The sequence below is a fragment of the Armigeres subalbatus genome, chromosome 2 (genome assembly GCF_024139115.2).
Source record: "Armigeres subalbatus isolate Guangzhou_Male chromosome 2, GZ_Asu_2, whole genome shotgun sequence".
In the NCBI taxonomy this organism is placed as follows: Eukaryota; Metazoa; Arthropoda; class Insecta; order Diptera; family Culicidae; genus Armigeres; species Armigeres subalbatus.
Genome location: NC_085140.1, coordinates 144892510 through 144910799, shown reverse-complemented (window position 1 = coordinate 144910799; position 18290 = coordinate 144892510). Strand labels below are relative to the sequence as shown.

General features: G+C 41.4%; 2 protein-coding genes across 2 annotated transcripts in view; one reads left to right on the top strand and one right to left on the bottom strand.

The window, feature by feature from the left end:
* The window catches only part of LOC134210946 (uncharacterized), a 73731-nt gene that overhangs the window by 2323 nt on the left and 53118 nt on the right, over nucleotides 1–18290 (top strand). The window lies entirely within an intron of this gene.
* Nucleotides 1–18290, bottom strand: part of LOC134210947 (uncharacterized) — a 30443-nt gene that overhangs the window by 7559 nt on the left and 4594 nt on the right. The gene's annotated exons all lie outside the window — the stretch shown is intronic.

Sequence of the window (18290 nt, the reverse complement as noted above, 5' to 3'; positions counted from 1 at the left end):
TTACCTAGCCATGAATCGGGCGCGAAAAGTAGTACAAACTAACTACCGGCCTACCGGGCGCGCAATGCAGAACACAATATTTCGTCCGATCGCGCCATCGTTCTGCTATCCGAAACAAGAGAAATCTCGCACTGAACTGATTTTTATTACCGGCCGCGCAAAGCAGAACACAATATTTCGTCTTCGTCCGATCGTGCCATCGTTCTGCTGTCCGAAACAAGAGAAATCTCGCACTGAACTGACTTTTATTACCGGCCGCGCAAAGCAGAACACAATATTTCGTCCGATCGCGCCATCGTTCTGCTATCCGAAACAAGAGAAATCTCGCACTGAACTGATTTTTATTACCCGCCGCGCAAAGCAGAACACAATATTTCGTCTTCGTCCGATCGTGCCATCGTTCTGCTATCCGAAACAAGAGAAATCTCGCACTGAACTGATTTTTATTACCGGCCGCGCAAAGCAGAACACAATATTTCGTCTTCGTCCGATCGTGCCATCGTTCTGCTATCCGAAACAAGAGAAATCTCGCACTGAACTGATTTTTATTACCGGCCGCGCAAAGCAGAACACAATATTTCGTCCGATCGCGCCATCGTTCTGCTGTCCGAAACAAGAGAAATCTCGCACTCTCGCACCCCATTCACTCCATTTGAGTCTTACTTGGATGCTCTCCCGGACGCTCCGCTGCCATGCCTCGAGGTGTCAATAGCGGTAACTGCCTGGGCCTACAGATATTGCGCTACGACACTCTGCCTCAGCACGAGCAGATCAATCACACCACTGCCGAAGCAGACCATACGCTACCCTGCCGAAGCAGGGACACTCCCCATGCACCACATGTGCACAACTGTAGGTGTGTGGGTACAACCCACTGCTACCCTGCCGCCGAAGCAGCTTCTCCAAAGACCATTCGCTCCATGTGACCCTTTTCAGGTGCTCACTCTAACACTCCACTGCAATGCCTCGAGGTGTCGATGGGATACCTCGACTCCTGCCTCAGCATGTGCAGTCCATACTCAGACTTCTGCTGCGCTTTGAGGTGACAATAGCGGCGGAGACACGCTATGACACTCCTGCCTCAGCACAACCAGATCACTCACTCCCTGCCGAAGCAGCTCACGCGCTACCCTACCGAAGTAGGTACACTCCACAACTTATTCTAACACTCCACTGCCATGCCTCGAGGTGTCGATAGCGGTAGCAACGCTACGACACTCTTACCTTAGCATGTGCAGTCCATACTCAGACTTCTGCTGCGCTTCGAGGCTGCCATAGCGGCGGCGACTCGCTATGACACTCCTGCCTCAGCACAAACAGATCACTCACTCCCTGCCGAAGCAGCTCACGCACTACCCTACCGAAGTAGGGACACTCCACATGCCAGTTGGCACTCCCTCCCTGGGCTTGTGCTTTTGAAGCGGCACACAGTCGCTTTGATAGAGTCCGCTTACGGGCACTTGTGGTTTTTTGGGAGGGATTTTAGCAGAGCCCACTGCTAAATCCCACCACGCCCTAGGCAGTTCTCCCTGACTCGCAGACAGCTGGGGAGGGGTCGTCAAGCCCTTGGACATCATGCTGTCCCTGATGTCCCTGCTGCCCCCGTGTGTTTGTGTGTGTGTATGTGTGTGTGTGTGCAAATTTTGTAATCACACTTTTTAGAACTTAGAATTATCCGATTTACCTACTAGTTGCTACTAGTTGCATTCGACGGGGAATTGCTTGCTATTGAAAATGGGCCCGTTCATTGCTTTTCGGAATTATTGAGAAATCATTGTTTTTTCCCAAAGGCCCTCCTTGGAAAAAAAAATCAAAACAAAGGCAAAAATATTAAAAATGATCGAAAAAATGTGATCTATTCCCCCAAAGAGCTTTTTTGACCTTTATAATGTGATTTTTTCAATATATTTTATAATGCACGAGAAAGGCATCATCACTGTTAGGTGGATTAATATGGGTTTTTGTGTTTCTATTCAGTAAGCAGACTAATCACACGGTCCGATTTTACATTGTTGTGTTCTGTGTGGTCGAGGTAAAAATCTATCAGTGCTGTATTATCGTTTCTGCTCAATAAGCAGACAGTTCGCACAGTCCGATTTTTTTAAATGTGTTTTGTATAATGACACGAAACATTTGCAAAATTCGGATTACTTAGTTTTGCTTTGGATGGTTCGTATGTAAAGTGTTGAATTTATTTTAGTAACTTTTTAGCATATAGGGGGAGATCCTCCAGCACCGGACACCTCCCAATAGCGGACACTTCTCAAAATGACACTTGCAAAGGTCTCTGCACCTCACCCTCCACCATCTTACTTAGTATAAAAGGAAGCTATTGAAAATTCCTTTACCTGCATGGAATATCAAATCTTCATACTTTAAACTTTATACAAAATCTGAAAATGAACAAAAATGCTACAAATTTTCATGTTTTGCCTTATTTTAGAAACTTTGAATCAACAATATTAAAATCAATTCTGATTATGTGGAGATGATCAGTATTGACCATATTTTAAATAACCATAATGATTTGTTAGATGTATAATGTAACTGTGGTGCAAAATCAATTTCTGTATCCGGTAGCTGTCCCCTCGGGTCCGGACGGTGAGATTTTTCATGTGATCAAATGATCATGTGCCATTACACCTGTTTTATTAAACTTACTTCAATTCAATTGTTTCTTCTTGCTAAGGTATCAGAAAGTAACAGAAATAAGCAGAAACAAAAATTGAAGATGTCATTGAAAAAGTAGTTGAAGTAGGATGTAAGAAATTAGGGGAATTTTCGAAAAAAATCTTATGGAATTTCTTTCTAATGGACAAAGGATTTTCCGTAGAAATCAAAAGACATTCCTTCAAAATTCTACGTAAAAATATATTAAAATAGATCAATTAAACCATTAATGGACGATTTATTAAGACATATTTCAAAAACCGGAAGAGTATTTTTAACTAATCAATTCCCAAACATCTATGATTTATTTATTGCACCAAAATTAAGCAATAGGAAGCAGAAACTCTAAAATACTTGCTTGAAACAAACAGGTTAGAATTTCATAGTAGTTGGGTTGTCGTTTAAATTAGATTAGAAGAACCAGCACTACAAAACCGACGGGAATTAGTCCTCTACCCTACTTCCTTCTGTGCCCATGATTTCGTTAGAGATCAGTAAAACGAAATTCTAGGAATTTGATTCAAATGGGCGTAATTGATTTTGACCTTCGTTTTTGGAACTGCGATTGTGCACTTCATTCAAACTATTTTTGTCTGATGTGCCCAGCAGAAAGAATGGATTCACATCTATCTGGTAGTAATGTCTGCTGAACAAAATATGTTGAATAGAGAGAGCATTAGCCGTTTCAAATTTCAAGGTTAAATTCAAATACGCCTATTTGAAAAAAATCCCTAGAATTGTTTTATTGGTCACACCGCGCTTAAGCGGGGTATGGAATGCACGTGCATGAAGACGCAGGGTTGTTGACTAACAACCCTGCGGCTCCATGCACGTGCAGTCTATACAAACATTAGACAAAAAGTTTTGGACAGGCAAAGTTTGTCGAAATTCTAATTAGCTTTACTTTGCCTTGTATAATCCGATTATGATAAACCTAGAACCATCGGACGCAGGAACTTTTCTTGTATTCTGATTTTATCTCAAATTTGACATGATATGAGACATGATATGGATTTTTATAATTCAGAGGTACAAGACCAAACAACTGTCTCGCAAAATCAATAATTAGCGAGAAATAAAATATTGTAAATTGTGCATGAAAGTATGAATAACATAACCTACAAGAAAGAGCCTCTCAATTTTGATGGTTTGAACGACGCACTGTGGCGGAAAGCCGGGCAAAAACTCTTCTGCCGTATTTGAGCGATTCCAAGCAACAGCATCAAAATTTAAGAAAATTTTTAATTCATGATTTTCTATTGAGTTGAAACTTTGCACAGTTTTTCAATTTCATCTAAATCGTCATTTTTCGATATCAAATCTTCATATTGAGTCACGACTAACTTTTCAAAAGGGTGTATGTGAAAATGGTTTAAAAATATTTAAAAAGCTGCACAGCAAAAACGGAATGTTCGATTGTTATGATTTTTTCAGCAAAGTTAGACAACTAAATGGTGATTCTTAAGAAAATGTGCACAGTAAAAAAAAAAATTTTTTTGCCTTTAAAAATATCATTTTTGTCACAAAAACTCAAATATCTCAAAACCCTATCTTTTTTCGAACGTAATTTTTTTAGAGAAAACGGTCCATTATATTAGCTATCTACCATAAAAATTTGGTGATGGTAAACTAATAAACAAAAAAGTTATGACATTTCAAACATTTCACAATTTTCACATATAGTAAACAAAAAAAAAATTTCCGTTTATTTTTTTTTTTCAAGAATCGCAGTTTGATGCTGATTTTATTGTTAAGGACCTTGCGTGAGTTAAACAAGTTGTTTGTATGATATTCCATATTTATGTATCCATCGATATTATGTATATTATATGTATAAATATTATATGTATAAATAAATAAAAATGAATTAATATTATCCTAAGTATTAAATTAAATGTGGCAGTTACACAATGTTGTTATAGAAACTCTAAGAGTTTTGGGTTTGAATTTTGGTATGGGTTATGATATCATGAAAACAGTTTATTAATACTTATTTTTTATTTATTTTTATTCAAATTTTTTAAAATATCGAACACTTTTGAATTATTATCAGCACAGTTTGAGTATAGTTTTGCTTTAATTTTATTTTCCGACAATGGAATGAAACAGTGAAATTTTTGGGTTCCTTGGATCGTTTTCGCGTTATTAAATTGCTCGCTGAGCTCTGAAGCCTTTATTTCGTACTCTTCAGTAGTAGTAAAACAAAATGATAATTTGGTTAAATCTTTTTCTTTTCTACGATTTGCCCAATCAAAAAGTTCTTTCGCAGTTTTAATTGGATGCTCACGTTCTTTGGCTAAACTTGCTCTTGTGGCCATGCGCTTTATTGTTCCTCCAATAGCATCACAAGGACCTTTGCCATGTGATGTAGTAAAAAAATGCCATTCTGCATCAATTCCGTACATTGATTTAAATTGCCATAGGCTCGAAAAATTCTTACGATTTTTGTACTGCGACGCTGCTCCATCAGACATGAAATATATCTTTTTGACTTCTTTATGCTTATCAACGCGTAAAAAGTTAATCATTTTTTCAATGAACAAGTTTACGGATACTGAATCGTGTCTTAAATCTTCGGAAATTATAATAAAACTTAAGTGTTCAATTTGCGTACTTCCATTAAAATAAATAACGAATGGATGAATTGTAGCTTGTTGTACGTTCCAGTGATGGGACTGCACTTCATCTTGCAATACAAAGCTGTAATTTTCAGAAAATCACAAATGACTAAAAATTCACCATTTTGTAATGTATTTTTCGTATTTTTTAAAAAGCTGGATTGTTCTGTTTTAATGAAATCGTGAGAGATTAAACTTTCTAATTTCAAGCAAAAATATGACACAAACTCATCTACAGGTTTTACAATAGTTTCTATGTCACACCTATCCGTGGTCACCCATTGCTCAAATGATAACTGATCAATATATTTTTCTTCAAACTCAGCGAATAAAGTATTTTCCAATGATGAAGAATCTGGACAATCCGAACAAGATCGTAGATAGCAATTTGATGTTGTATTTTCACACAAAAGAATACCAGTTAACATTTTAATATCCTTTGTTAAATTGATTCTTTTCAAACTATGTAAAATAAGATTAATATTCTCATGGGTTGTGCACACACACACATTATGTGTTCCTGAATTGGAAAGAAGCTTACATTGCCTTGGCCGAAGGCTTGCAAATGAGGAAAAACCTATTTTAATATTATCGTGAATTTCCTTGAAGCGTGTGTACGCTTCTTTCAAAGTCGTCATCATTAATCGTTTTTGGATTGCTTGACGCTTTCCATCTTTTTTTACTGATACATAATCTTTTTGACCAGGCATAGCTCGACTTACTTCATCATCTTCAAAATATTGAACTACTATTTCTTTTGTCTCATCTGTTAATGCAGTACTGGACCTAGTATTTTTGTTTGAAAGATAGTTATTCTTCAATTGTTTTGCCTCTTTTACTGTATTTCTATTGGTTTTGAACTCATCAATGGCATCCTGAATAGACCACGAACTTGGCAGCATCGACAAAATCAATAATTTTTCTTTCCTTGTCGTGGCTGCATTCGAGAACCTTTCCTTCATATTTATAATTACCTCATCGTAGTCTGTATTTTCCACATCATCAGGTCCTAATTTGAAGAGGTTTCTTCGTACAGCTTCGTTTATTTCACGGTATTTTTTCTCCGGGTAATAAACGTAGTCCATCTTACTCCATTTAATCGGAGTCACTTTTATCCCAGCTATGCCCTCGTTAAAGCGTTCGATGTTGACCTTTTGGATACACTCATCTTCCGATTGATTTGTTGAAACAGATTTCGCTGATGGTACGGTGGCAAGGCTCTCAGCACTTAATACTTCTGGTAATTCCTCAGTTGTTGTCGATACATCTGGCAATTCCTCAGTTGCTGTCGTTTTCGAACTTCCTGCGCTCTGCTCAACCGATGATATACAGATTGCTCTTTTGTCAACGTTTAGACGGCAGGACGTGCAAATGCGTAAATTTGTATTCAATGTGGACATTGGAGCATAACCAGTCGCTTTCAGTTTATCTATGGTGCTTTCGGTGAGATTTCGTAACTCTTTTGAACACTTTTTTCCATCAAACGGCCTACAACAGTTGAGAAAGCGGCTACTCATGTTGCTCGTAATATTTCAATAAACAAAATCACTTTTAAGTTTTTACTGACTAGTTTGGTGTCATTTGCTTGACTGAAGAAAAAAATTACTATAAGATCTTTAACAACCTTAGTAGTAGTAATTTTTTTGCTTTTTCGTGAGCATTGTCATGGTATGAACCTATCATGCATTTGTTGTTGTTGAAGATACCCGTTTCCTCCCGATCATAAAGTCTATTCTCTAAGAGGTATATTTTTTGCAGGTAAACTATAGACGTACACGTGCATATAAATCTTTGATTTTGCAGCTTTTGTCTTAAAATAACATTTCTGATATGTTTCTATCAACGTTATTATCAACAGGTTTCAACACTATTAAAAGAATTTTTCGCCAGTCACGTGCAATGAAAATTATGACACTATCAATACTTTTGATCACAACACTGGATCGTGTCTAAGTTTCTTATAGATGCTATGAATAATTAAATCAAAATATCATGAAAACAACTTGTTTAAATCACGTCCTTAACAATAAAATCTGCATCAAACTGCAATTCTCGAAATAACTCACACAGAAAAAAATTTTTTTACTAAATGTGAAAATTGTGAAATGTTTGAAATGTCATAACTTTTTTGTTTATTAGTTTACCATCACCAAATTTTTATGGTAGATAGCTAATATAATGGACCGTTTTCCTAAAAAATTACGTTCGAAAAAGATAGGGTTTTGAGATATTTGAGTTTTGTGACAAAATGATATTTTTAAAGGCAAAAAAAATTTTTTACTGTGCACATTATCTTAAGAATCACCATTTAGTTGTCTAACTTTGCTGAAAAAATCATAACAATCGAACATTCCGTTTTTGCTGTGCAGCTTTTTAAATATTTTTGAACCATTTTCACATACACCCTTTTGAAAAGTTAGTCGTGACTCAATATGAAGATTTGATATCGAAAAATGACGATTTAGATGAAATTGAAAAACTGTGCAGAGTTTCAAATATTTTCGAAATGGTCGCTCAGGATCGACTGACATGCCCCCGTGGAATGCCTCATTTGTACAACATCGTGCTGATGGATGTTAGTACCACATGCACGGCCCGTATGACGCCGACGGGCGGGAGGAGGATTCGATCAACTATTGTATACTTGTTTTACCCGAGACGTGAGTGCGGGGCAACTCGCTGGCTGTGGCGTTCTTTCCCAAAACAGACAACTCGCATGTATTGACCACCAGTGATGTGGTGGCGAAGCCGAATCCCAAATCGATGACCACGCACTCTAGGGGCACTCTTGGCGGCGCGCAGCCACGAAACGAAGAGTACTCTAGGGAAATCGCCCTAGTACGATCGAAATAGCACACCGAGGTTAGCGACTGATGCTATAGGCAGATGGCTGAGCGACGAGGCGTTCACTGGCTCATCGAGTAGTAATTCCTCTCCTATCCTCCACAGCCCAACTCTCCACGCGGTCACAAACGGCGACTAACGTATTCAAATTATTTTGCACAAATCCTTTTTTACTTCTACTAGTATAACTTAGTCTAATTCTCACTCACGTATTATTCAATTTTCATTATTTTCTCTCGTGCACCACTCACGATTTTTGGCGAATTTCTACAACTTATTTCTAAAAATAGTTGTTTCAAATAAGTCTCAATACACTTCGAGAAATTCACTTGGTTATAAAAGTGCTGTCCAATGAGCAGCTCGAAGTAGCTCGAAGTTGTTCCCGTCCTGCTCGTTCTTTTTTGTCAACAAATGGGAATGCGCAGGACAGGGAGAAACTTCGAGCTACTTCGAGCTCTCATTGGACAGCACTAAAACTTTTAATATCTTCACACTTCGGTGGTCTGAATTGGAAAGTCCAAATACAGATATTTTTTCGCCAGCGATATGTTCGATTTCTTCTAAATTCTTTTCATTTTCGTTCACTAAGTTTCTTTATTATTTTTATCTTGAAATAATAATCTTGATCGACGTCTATAGTCTATATATCTTATCCAACACAGATTCGAGCCCTTGATTTTAGATTCCCTGACCAACATTCGAAAATTTAAATAATATATAATTTAGTACTTGTATATAACTCGTACCATATATGACTTTAGTACCATATATAACTCCAGTACTTCTGGAGGCGCAAGCCTTAAGGTCTGAAACATTAACAGCGTCCTCATTCTACATTGAAGCAGTCAATTTCCAGCTTTGGAGCAGCTAGGAGCAAATCACCACACTAGCCACCGGAAAGTAGACCAAAAATAGGTTTCAATACATGATACGTTCCCGAAAAAACTTTAGTCAATTTTTCTTTTTCCATACAAATTTGTTCGGGAGATGCTTTACAGCATTAACTTCAACAACCCACCAAAAATATAATTTTGAAATTAAAAAATACGTGTTTCACGAAACGAACAAAAATTTTTTGAGGTTTTTTCCGGGTTTCCGCCATTGTACGTGGTGGAGTTTGGCAGTGGGCTCTGTTAAACCTCTACAAAAAAGCTACATGTGTCCGCACGCAGGCGCTATCAAAGCGACCGTGTGCCGCTCAAAGCGCACAGAAGCCCAGTGAGTGCCAATTGGCATGGCATGTGTCCTTACTTCGGTAGGATAGTACGTTTGCTGCTTCAGCATTGAGCGAGTGATCTGTTTGTGTTGAGGCAGGAGTGTCATAGTGCATCACCACTATTGTCACCTCGAAGCACGGCAGAAGTTTGAGTCTGGTCTGTGCAGGCCGAAGGAGTGTCGTAGCGTAGTATCGTTGATTGGTCCCTACATACCGCTATTGACACCTCGAGACATGCCAGTGGAGTGTTAGGGTGAGCACCCAAATAAGACTCACATGGGGCGAGTGACATTTGGAGAAGCTGTTTCGGCGGCAGGGTGGTAGTGGGTTGAATCCACACACCCACAGTGAGGCACATGTGGTGCACGGGGAGTGCCCCTACTTCGGTAGGGTAGCGCGTGGTCTGCTTTTTTCCCTTATTGGGTATTTTAATCACTGCGACCATTTGTTAGATCTATTGTGATATATGCTCCATTTGATACAGCTTGTTCAAGTTGACGCATCATTGCTATGTTATTATGGTTCTGATTAATCGTACTACCATATTGGGATTTGATCTCCAAACTTCAGAGGGTTCTATCAGCCCCTTGTTGAAGAACTGTATTATTTTTCTAAAAATTGCCGGAAAATGGCATAACAGATGTTCCGAGTCCTCTACATGTATTCCGCAGAAACGACATATGTCATTTTGAAGTTTTCCTAGCAACTTCAAGTGATATCGGCTCGGGCAATTGCCTGTAATAAGACCTGTACTGCCGCTAACCGCAAGTCAGACTTATTTGTATATGGATGCCATATCCAGATAAGTCTGACTTGTGGTTAGCGGCAGTGTATATGTACTAAGATCTTTTATTGAAAGATCTAAAATTTTGCTTTCAAGACGACTTTGCACAATCGCTCAGTTTTGTCGTCGTATGTGAAGAATTTATACCGCTTCTCAGTTAAATACTGAAGAAGACGTTTGCGATCGCCAAAGGATCCCGTCAAAACGCGGCAGTCATCCCTAAAGCCAGAAAACTTGGCAACAGATACCACAATTGGCGGAATCCTTTGCTTTTTCGCATGAATCGAATCACCTGGGCTAGATGTAGATTAGGGTGTCCCAAAATTAGACCAAGTCTGGGATTTTGGGGGCTCAACCTTCAAATGAAAGCTTAGGGTAAAACAAAAGAAAAATTGTTCTACAACTCTGGGAAATGACGTTTAGGGGTGGCCCCGACGCGTTTTATGAAAAAGTGCATTTTTTATAGGTAACATCGAAAATACCGGTATATCGGAAAGAAATTCGATGAAACCCATCCATTTTATATTTTTACATTTAACTTAGGGTCTATACTTTATGGTAAAACTTTGATACCGCATGTTTTTAGCTCTATATTTTTCACTGATGCTTTAAATGCCCAAAAATGATGAATTTTTCTTAATATTTTTTTATTAATGCATCCAAAACGGGTATCCATCATAATGCTTTCGAAACTAGATATACATAAAAAGGTGGGGAATTTTATAACGAATATTTTGCTAAAAATAGCAACCTCCTATCTCTATCCGTTTAAAAGTTATTCACGATTTACTGCAGCTTGGAAGAAGACTTTTTGAAATTTCGGATCATAATACCTGGATCATGTTTAAGTAAAGAAACGCCTGCTTTTCCATGCCAACCAAATGAGTGCTTTAATAAGTGAATAATAATATGAGTTACATAAAATTGATTTTAATACTTATTTGAGTGTTATAATGGAAACCCAACGATGGGCCAGCAGTAACATGACTGACTACAAATTGTTCAGTTAGTCTGGGTGAGTACTCAAATAGATTGATGAATATGGTTTCAAAACTACCCATAGGTAGGTTCAGCTATCGTTTCATGGTTTGATGAGCTGTGCAATGTTTCACGATAACATGGAAATTAATTGTTTTCTGATCAACTTGATTTTTTAACCAGCACGATCATTTGAAGTAAATCCGGCTGGATCATTTTGGTCCCGATTTATCCCATGTTATCGAGAAACATTGCACAGCTCGACAAACCATGACACGAAAACTGAACCTACCTATGGGTAGTTTTGAAACCATATTCATCAATCTATTTGAGCACTCACCCAGACTAACTGAACAATTTGTAGTCAGTCATGTTACTGCTGGTCCATCGTTGGGTTTCCATTATAAAACTCAAATAAGTATAAAAATCAATTTTATGCATCTCATATGAATACTATATTGGTTATTAAAGCGCTTATTTGGTTGGTATGGAAAAGTAGGCGTTTTTTACTTAAACATGATCCAGGTATTATGATCCGATATTTCAAAAAATCTTTTTCCAAGCTGCAGTAAATCGTGAATAACTTTTAAACGGATAGAGATAGAAGGTTGCTATTTTTAGCAAAATATTCGTTATAAAATTCCCCATCTTTCTATGTATATCTGGTTTCGAAAGCATTATGATGGATACCCGTTTTGGATGCAATAATAAAAAATATTAAGAAAAATTCTTCATTTTTGGGCATTTAAAGCATTAGTGAAAAATATATAGACCTAAAACATGCGGTATCAAAGTTTTACCATAAAGTATAGACCCTAAGTTAAATGTAAAAAATATAAAATGGATGGGTTTCATCGAATTTCTTTCCGATATACCGGTATTTTCGATGTTACCTATAAAAAATGCACTTTTTTCATAAAACGCGTCGGGGCCACCCCTAAACGTCATTTCCCAGAGTTGTCGTAGAACAATTTTTCTTTTGTTTTACCCTAAGCTTTCATTTGAAGGTTGAGCCCCCAAAATCCCAGACTTGGTCCAATTTTGGGACACCCTAATGTAGGTTCGATTTGCTCAAGTTCATCATGAATCAAATCGAACTGATTGCTCAGTTCGATAGGAGAAGAATTATTTCCAATGTTAGAGTTAGAAGGAATATCTGAAGTCTCCAGCTTCCTTCTATTTTTTCCGTGCTTTGGCAGGACGGTCGTGAAACCTTGTTTCTTAGAAGTAAGTGGAGAATTCTTGTTTTTATTAATGCTCATTGCTGAGCGTGGAGACGTGACCTTCTAAGAGGTTTTTTTTCCAGAACGGTGTCCCTGCTGGATTATCACCGCTTGTCGGAATTTTACTTCCGTAAACAGGTCCAACGTAAAACGAAGGCACGGGTCCTTGCAAAGATCGTAACGGGATCAGTGGGTACAAATAGCGCTGAGAAGCACTATTAAAATAAAATAGCTTCGGGTAGTATTAAAAACTTCCTTCAGCAAAGAGAGAAAATAGAACCGCACAGCACGAAAGCACGATGCGGTTTGCATTTGTAGCTTTGCTTAATGCTTCTGGTCTGCTTCGGGCAGAAGCGTGAGTGATCGGCCCGTGCTGAGGAAGGAGTGTCGCGTCGTAACGGGCAACCGCTATGGTCACCCCGTGGTATGCTGAAGTTATGAGGGAGGGGGGGTCTGCCATTTTCTTACGTTCCATATAAATAAAAAATGATTTGTATAGGAAAAATCTTACATGGGGGGAGGGGGTATTGAAACCCCCAGAAAAAATGCTTACGTAATTAGTGTACGGTCCCATAGACTACACATGCAGAGGTAGGAGTGTCTTAGCGTAGTATCTGTTGGCCGCTATTGACTCCGCGAGGCATGTTAGTGGAATGTTAGAATGAGCATCCAAGAAAGTCTCAAATGGTGTGAGTGCCTGTGTGAATGAGTACATTAAGTACCAGCCTACCCTCCAGAAGTAATGCTGGAAAGCTGTCTTCTTCTTGATGGGCTACAGCTCTTCGATGAACCTACGCCGAATGGAGTATTCTTCTCCACTGGACTCGATCCTGGGCCAATCGCTTCCAGTCGCCCTGAACATTGAGCGCCCTCAGGTCATCTTCAACTGCAAAAAGCCATCGTGTACGCGGCCTTCCACGAAGCCTGCGGCCTCTTCCGGGTTCTCTACTAAATATTATCTTCGCTTGACGTTCTTCCGGCATACGAACAACGGGACCAGCCCACTGTAATCTGCCGTGTTGTATAAGCTTAATAATATCCAGCCCTTTATACACCTGGTACAATTCGTGATTCATGCGACGCCGCCAGATGCCGTTCTCCTGTTTACCGCCGAGTATTGTCCGCAGCACCTTACGCTCAAACACTCCGAGAGCTCTCCGATCAGCCTCCTTTAACGTCCATGTCTCATGGCCGTATAAAGCCACCGGAAGAATCAGAGTAGTATACAGCGCGAGTTTTGTTTTCGTTTGCAGACTACGGGACTTAAGCTGGTTACGAAGTCCATAATAAGCCCTATTTGCAGCTGCAATACGCCTTTTCACCTCGCGGGTAACATCATTATCGCACGTCACTAATGTTCCAAGATACACAAATTCTTCTACCACTTCAAATTTTTCACCATCCAGCACTATTTCGCTACCACCACCACTAATGAACCCACGTTGATTGCCAGCGACCATGTACTTCGTTTTGCTGGTATTGATCGTGAGTCCAATCCTCGCTGTCTCCCTCTTAAAAGGCGCAAAAGCCTCTTCCACGGCACGGCGATCAATTCCGATAATATCGATATCGTCCGCAAATCCCAGGAGCATTTGCGATTTTGTAATAATGGTACCGCTTCTTTGCACACCAGCTCTCCTAATCGCTCCCTCGAGCGCTATATTGAACAGTAGATTCGAGAGTGTATCACCCTGCTTTAATCCATCTAAGGTAACAAATGACGTCGATATTTCATCCGCAACCCTTACACTTGATTTCGATCCGTCCAACGTTATACGAATCAGCCGTATCAGTTTCGCCGGAAAACCATGTTCAAGCATAATTTGCCATAATTCATTCCGTTTCACTGAATCGTACGCCGCCTTGAAATCAATAAACAGATGATGTGTCTGCAAGTTGTACTCCCGGAATTTATCAAGGATTGGAAAGCTGTACCGGGGGGAAATTAGGGTAGTCTAAGGAGGGTTTAGTGGGTCCCACACTCCAGTACACTGCCATGTGGTAACTTGGCAACTACTACGCGTGTGCTGGGTCAGCGCATAATGCATTACTCCTTGCATAAGAAAAATAAAAAAAAATAAAAAAGGGGTAAGTGGTACAGGTAAATTTATTTCTATCACTACCAATATGTTTTGCAATTTAATAAATGGCTTCCAACACGTCCACACTTTAACAAAGGAAGCATATAATGATGTATACCCGGTTAATGTTATGGAATACCATTTATTTAGTTAACATCTAAACAGATAACACTGAATCAACAATTTGACGCCACAATGCACGGTTCGAGGCCGCATCTCTCCATCCTCGGATACGCCCCACGCTCGCCAAGTCGTTCTGCACCTGGCCAGCCCATCTCGCTCGCTGCGCTCCACGCCGTCTCGTACCTGCCGGATCGGAAGCGAACACCATCTTTGCAGGGTTGCTGTCCGGCATTCTTGCAACATGTCCTGCCCATCGTACCCTTCCGGCTTTAGCTACCTTCTGGATACTGGGTTCGCCGTAGAGTTGGGCGAGCTCATGGTTCATTCTTCGCCGCCACACACCGTCTTCTTGCACACCGCCAAAGATGGTCATAAGCACCCGTCTCTCGAATACTCCGAGTTCTTGCAAGTCCTCCTCGAGCATTGTCCATGTTTCATGTCCGTAGAGGACAACCGGTCTTATTAACGTCTTGTACATGACACATTTGGTGCGGTGGCGAATCTTTTTCGACCGCAGTTTCTTCTGGAGCCCGTAGTAGGCCCGACTTCCACAGATGATGCGCTTTCGTATTTCACGACTAACGTTGTTGTCAGCCGTTAGCAAGGATCCGAGGTAGACGAATTCCTCGACCACCTCGAAGGTATCCCTGTCTATAGTAACACTGCTTCCATGCGGCCCCTGTCGCGCTCGGTTCCGCCCACAAGCATGTACTTTGTCTTTGACGCATTCACAACCAGTCCAACTTTTGTTGCTTCACGTTTCAGGCGGGTGTACAGTTCTGTCACCTTTGCAAATGTTCGGCCGACAATGTCCATGTCATCCGCGAAGCAAATAAATTGACTGGATCTGTTGAAAATCGTACCCCGGCTGTTACACCCGGCTCTCCGCATGACACCTTCTAGCGCAATGTTGAACAACAGGCACGAAAGTCCATCACCTTGTCTTAGTCCCCGGCGCGATTCGAACGAACTGGAGTGTTCGCCCGAAATCTTCACACAGTTTTGCACACCATCCACCGTTGCTTTGATCAGACTGGTAAGCTTCCCAGGGAAGCTGTTCTCGTCCATAATTTTCCATAGCTCTACGCGGTCTATACTGTCGTATGCCGCCTTGAAATCAACGAACAGATGGTGCGTTGGGACCTGGTATTCACGGCATTTTTGAAGGATTTGCCGTACAGTAAAGATCTGGTCCGTTGTCGAGCGGCCGTCAACGAAGCCGGCTTGATAACTTCCCACGAACTCGTTCACTAATGGTGACAGACGACGGAAGATGATCTGGGATATCACTTTGTAGGCGGCATTAAGGATGGTGAATGCTCGAAAGTTCTCACACTCCAGTTTGTCGCCTTTCTTGTAGATGGGGCATATAACCCCTTCCTTCCACTCCTCCGGTAGCTGTTCGGTTTCCCAGATTCTGACTATCAGTATGTGCAGGCAAGTGGCCAGCTTTTCCGGGCCCATCTTGATGAGCTCAGCTCCGATACCATCCTTACCAGCTGCTTTATTGGTCTTTAGCTGTTGAATGGCATCCTTAACTTCCCTCAAGGTGGGGGCTGGTTGGCTTCCATCGTCCGCTGAACTGACGTAGTCATCTCCTCCGCTGCCTTGACTTTCACTGCCTGTACTCTCAGCGCCATTCAGATGTTCCTCGTAGTGCTGCTTCCACCTTTCGATCACCACACGTTCGTCCGTCAAGATGCTCCCATCCTTATCCCGGCACATTTCGGCTCGCGGCACGAAGCCTTTGCGGGATGCGTTGAGCTTCTGATAGAACTTGCGTGTATCTTGACAACGGCACAGCTGTTCCATCTCCTCGCACTCCGCTTCTTCCAGGCGGCGTTTCTTCTCCTGCAAAAGGCGGGTCTGTTGTCTCCGCTTCCGTCTATAACGTTCCACGTTCTGCCGGGTACCTTGCTGCAGCGCGACCGCCCGCGCTGCGTCCTTCTCCTCTAGAATCTGTCTGCACTCTTCGTCGAACCAATCGTTCCGTCGACTTCGACCCATATACCCGACGTTGTTCTCCGCTGCGTCGTTAATGGCTGCTTTAACTGTACTCCAGCAGTCCTCAAGAGGGGCCCCATCGAGCTAACCCTCTTCCGGCAACGCTGCCTCGAGATGCTGCGCGTATGCAGTGGCGACATCAGGTTGCTTCAGTCGCTCTAGGTCGTACCGCGGCGGTCGTCGGTACCGAACATTGTTGATGACGGATAGTTTTGGGCGCAGTTTAACCATCACCAGATAGTGGTCCGAGTCGATGTTAGCGCCACGATATGTCCTGACGTCGATAATGTCGGAGAAGTGCCGTCCATCAATCAGAACGTGGTCGATTTGTGATTCTGTCTGCAGTGGTGATCTCCAGGTGTACCGATACGGGAGGCTGTGTTGGAAGTAGGTGCTACGAATGGCCATATTCTTGGAGGCAGCGAAATCAATTAGTCGTAGGCCGTTTTCGTTCGTCAGCCGGTGAGCGCTGAACTTTCCAATAGTCGGTCTAAACTCCTCCTCTTGGCCGACCTGAGCGTTCAAATCTCCCATGATGATTTTGACGTCGTGGCTTGGGCAGCTGTCGTACTCACGTTCCAGCTGCGCGTAGAATGCGTCCTTATCATCATCAGTGCCTCCGGAGTGTGGGCTATGGACGTTGATTATGCTGAAGTTGAAGAACCGGCCTTTGATCCTCAACCTGCACATTCTTTCATTGATCGGCCACCACCCGATCACGCGCCTTTGCATATCGCCCATCACTATGAATGCTGTTCCCAGCTCGTGTATGTTGCCGCAGCTCTGGTAGATGGTATGATTACATCTAAACGTTCGCACCATTGATCCCTTCCAACAAACCTCCTGCAGCGCTACGATGCCGAATCCACGGTCCTTGAGCACATCGGCGAGTATGCGTGTGCTCCCGATGAAGTTGAGAGATTTGCAGTTCCACGAACCGAGTTTCCAATCGCTAGTCCTTTTTCGTCGCAGTGGTCAGTGGTCTTGTTGTTCGTTGCTTATATTTTTTAAAGGCTGGCTTGCAAGGCCTGACACCAAACCCCCATAAATTTCCGGAAGACAATGGTACACAGTTTCACTTAGAGTCACTCGCTTACGATTATCAACCGGCCCTAACATGAAGACTAGACGCTGTTGTGAGCCGATCCTGTCATCGAGAACAGACGCTCAGTAAAATTTGCACCTCCTGAGAGGAGCAAACCCCCCCTTCCCTGTCAGCATACGACCATAGTTCCCACCGGGGTTGGTTACCCGATCTTCCCTAAGGTTGCTCGTATCCCGGCCAGCACCGCGGGGAGGTAGGGATAGGAGTTGCTGGGTAAGAGGCTAAGGACCGCGAGATGGGGTCTATTTTATTCCTTCAGGTACGCGAAGTACCAATGGTACGCTTTACCCAGCATTTGCCGTGCCATATGGAATACCCTGGTTTCTAAATAAGCGTTACCATTTTGATGAACTAGCGTTTTTTAGGTCCCACTTGCCCCAGGGTACCTTACACACTTAAAATATTTTACAGTATACGGTAATTTTTTACCGAACTTTCAACAGCTGAACGTTCGGTAATCAGTTCGGTAAACCAAAACGTTTACAGATCGTTCGGTAGTTTGATTTTGTGATGATCTTTCAAAATATACCGTACAGTTCGGTAGTTTCATAACAAAAACTACCGACCGCTTCGGTACTTTGATATTTTGACAAAAAAATATAAATATAAATATTTATTGAATGCTTTCAATGATTGTTATTAAA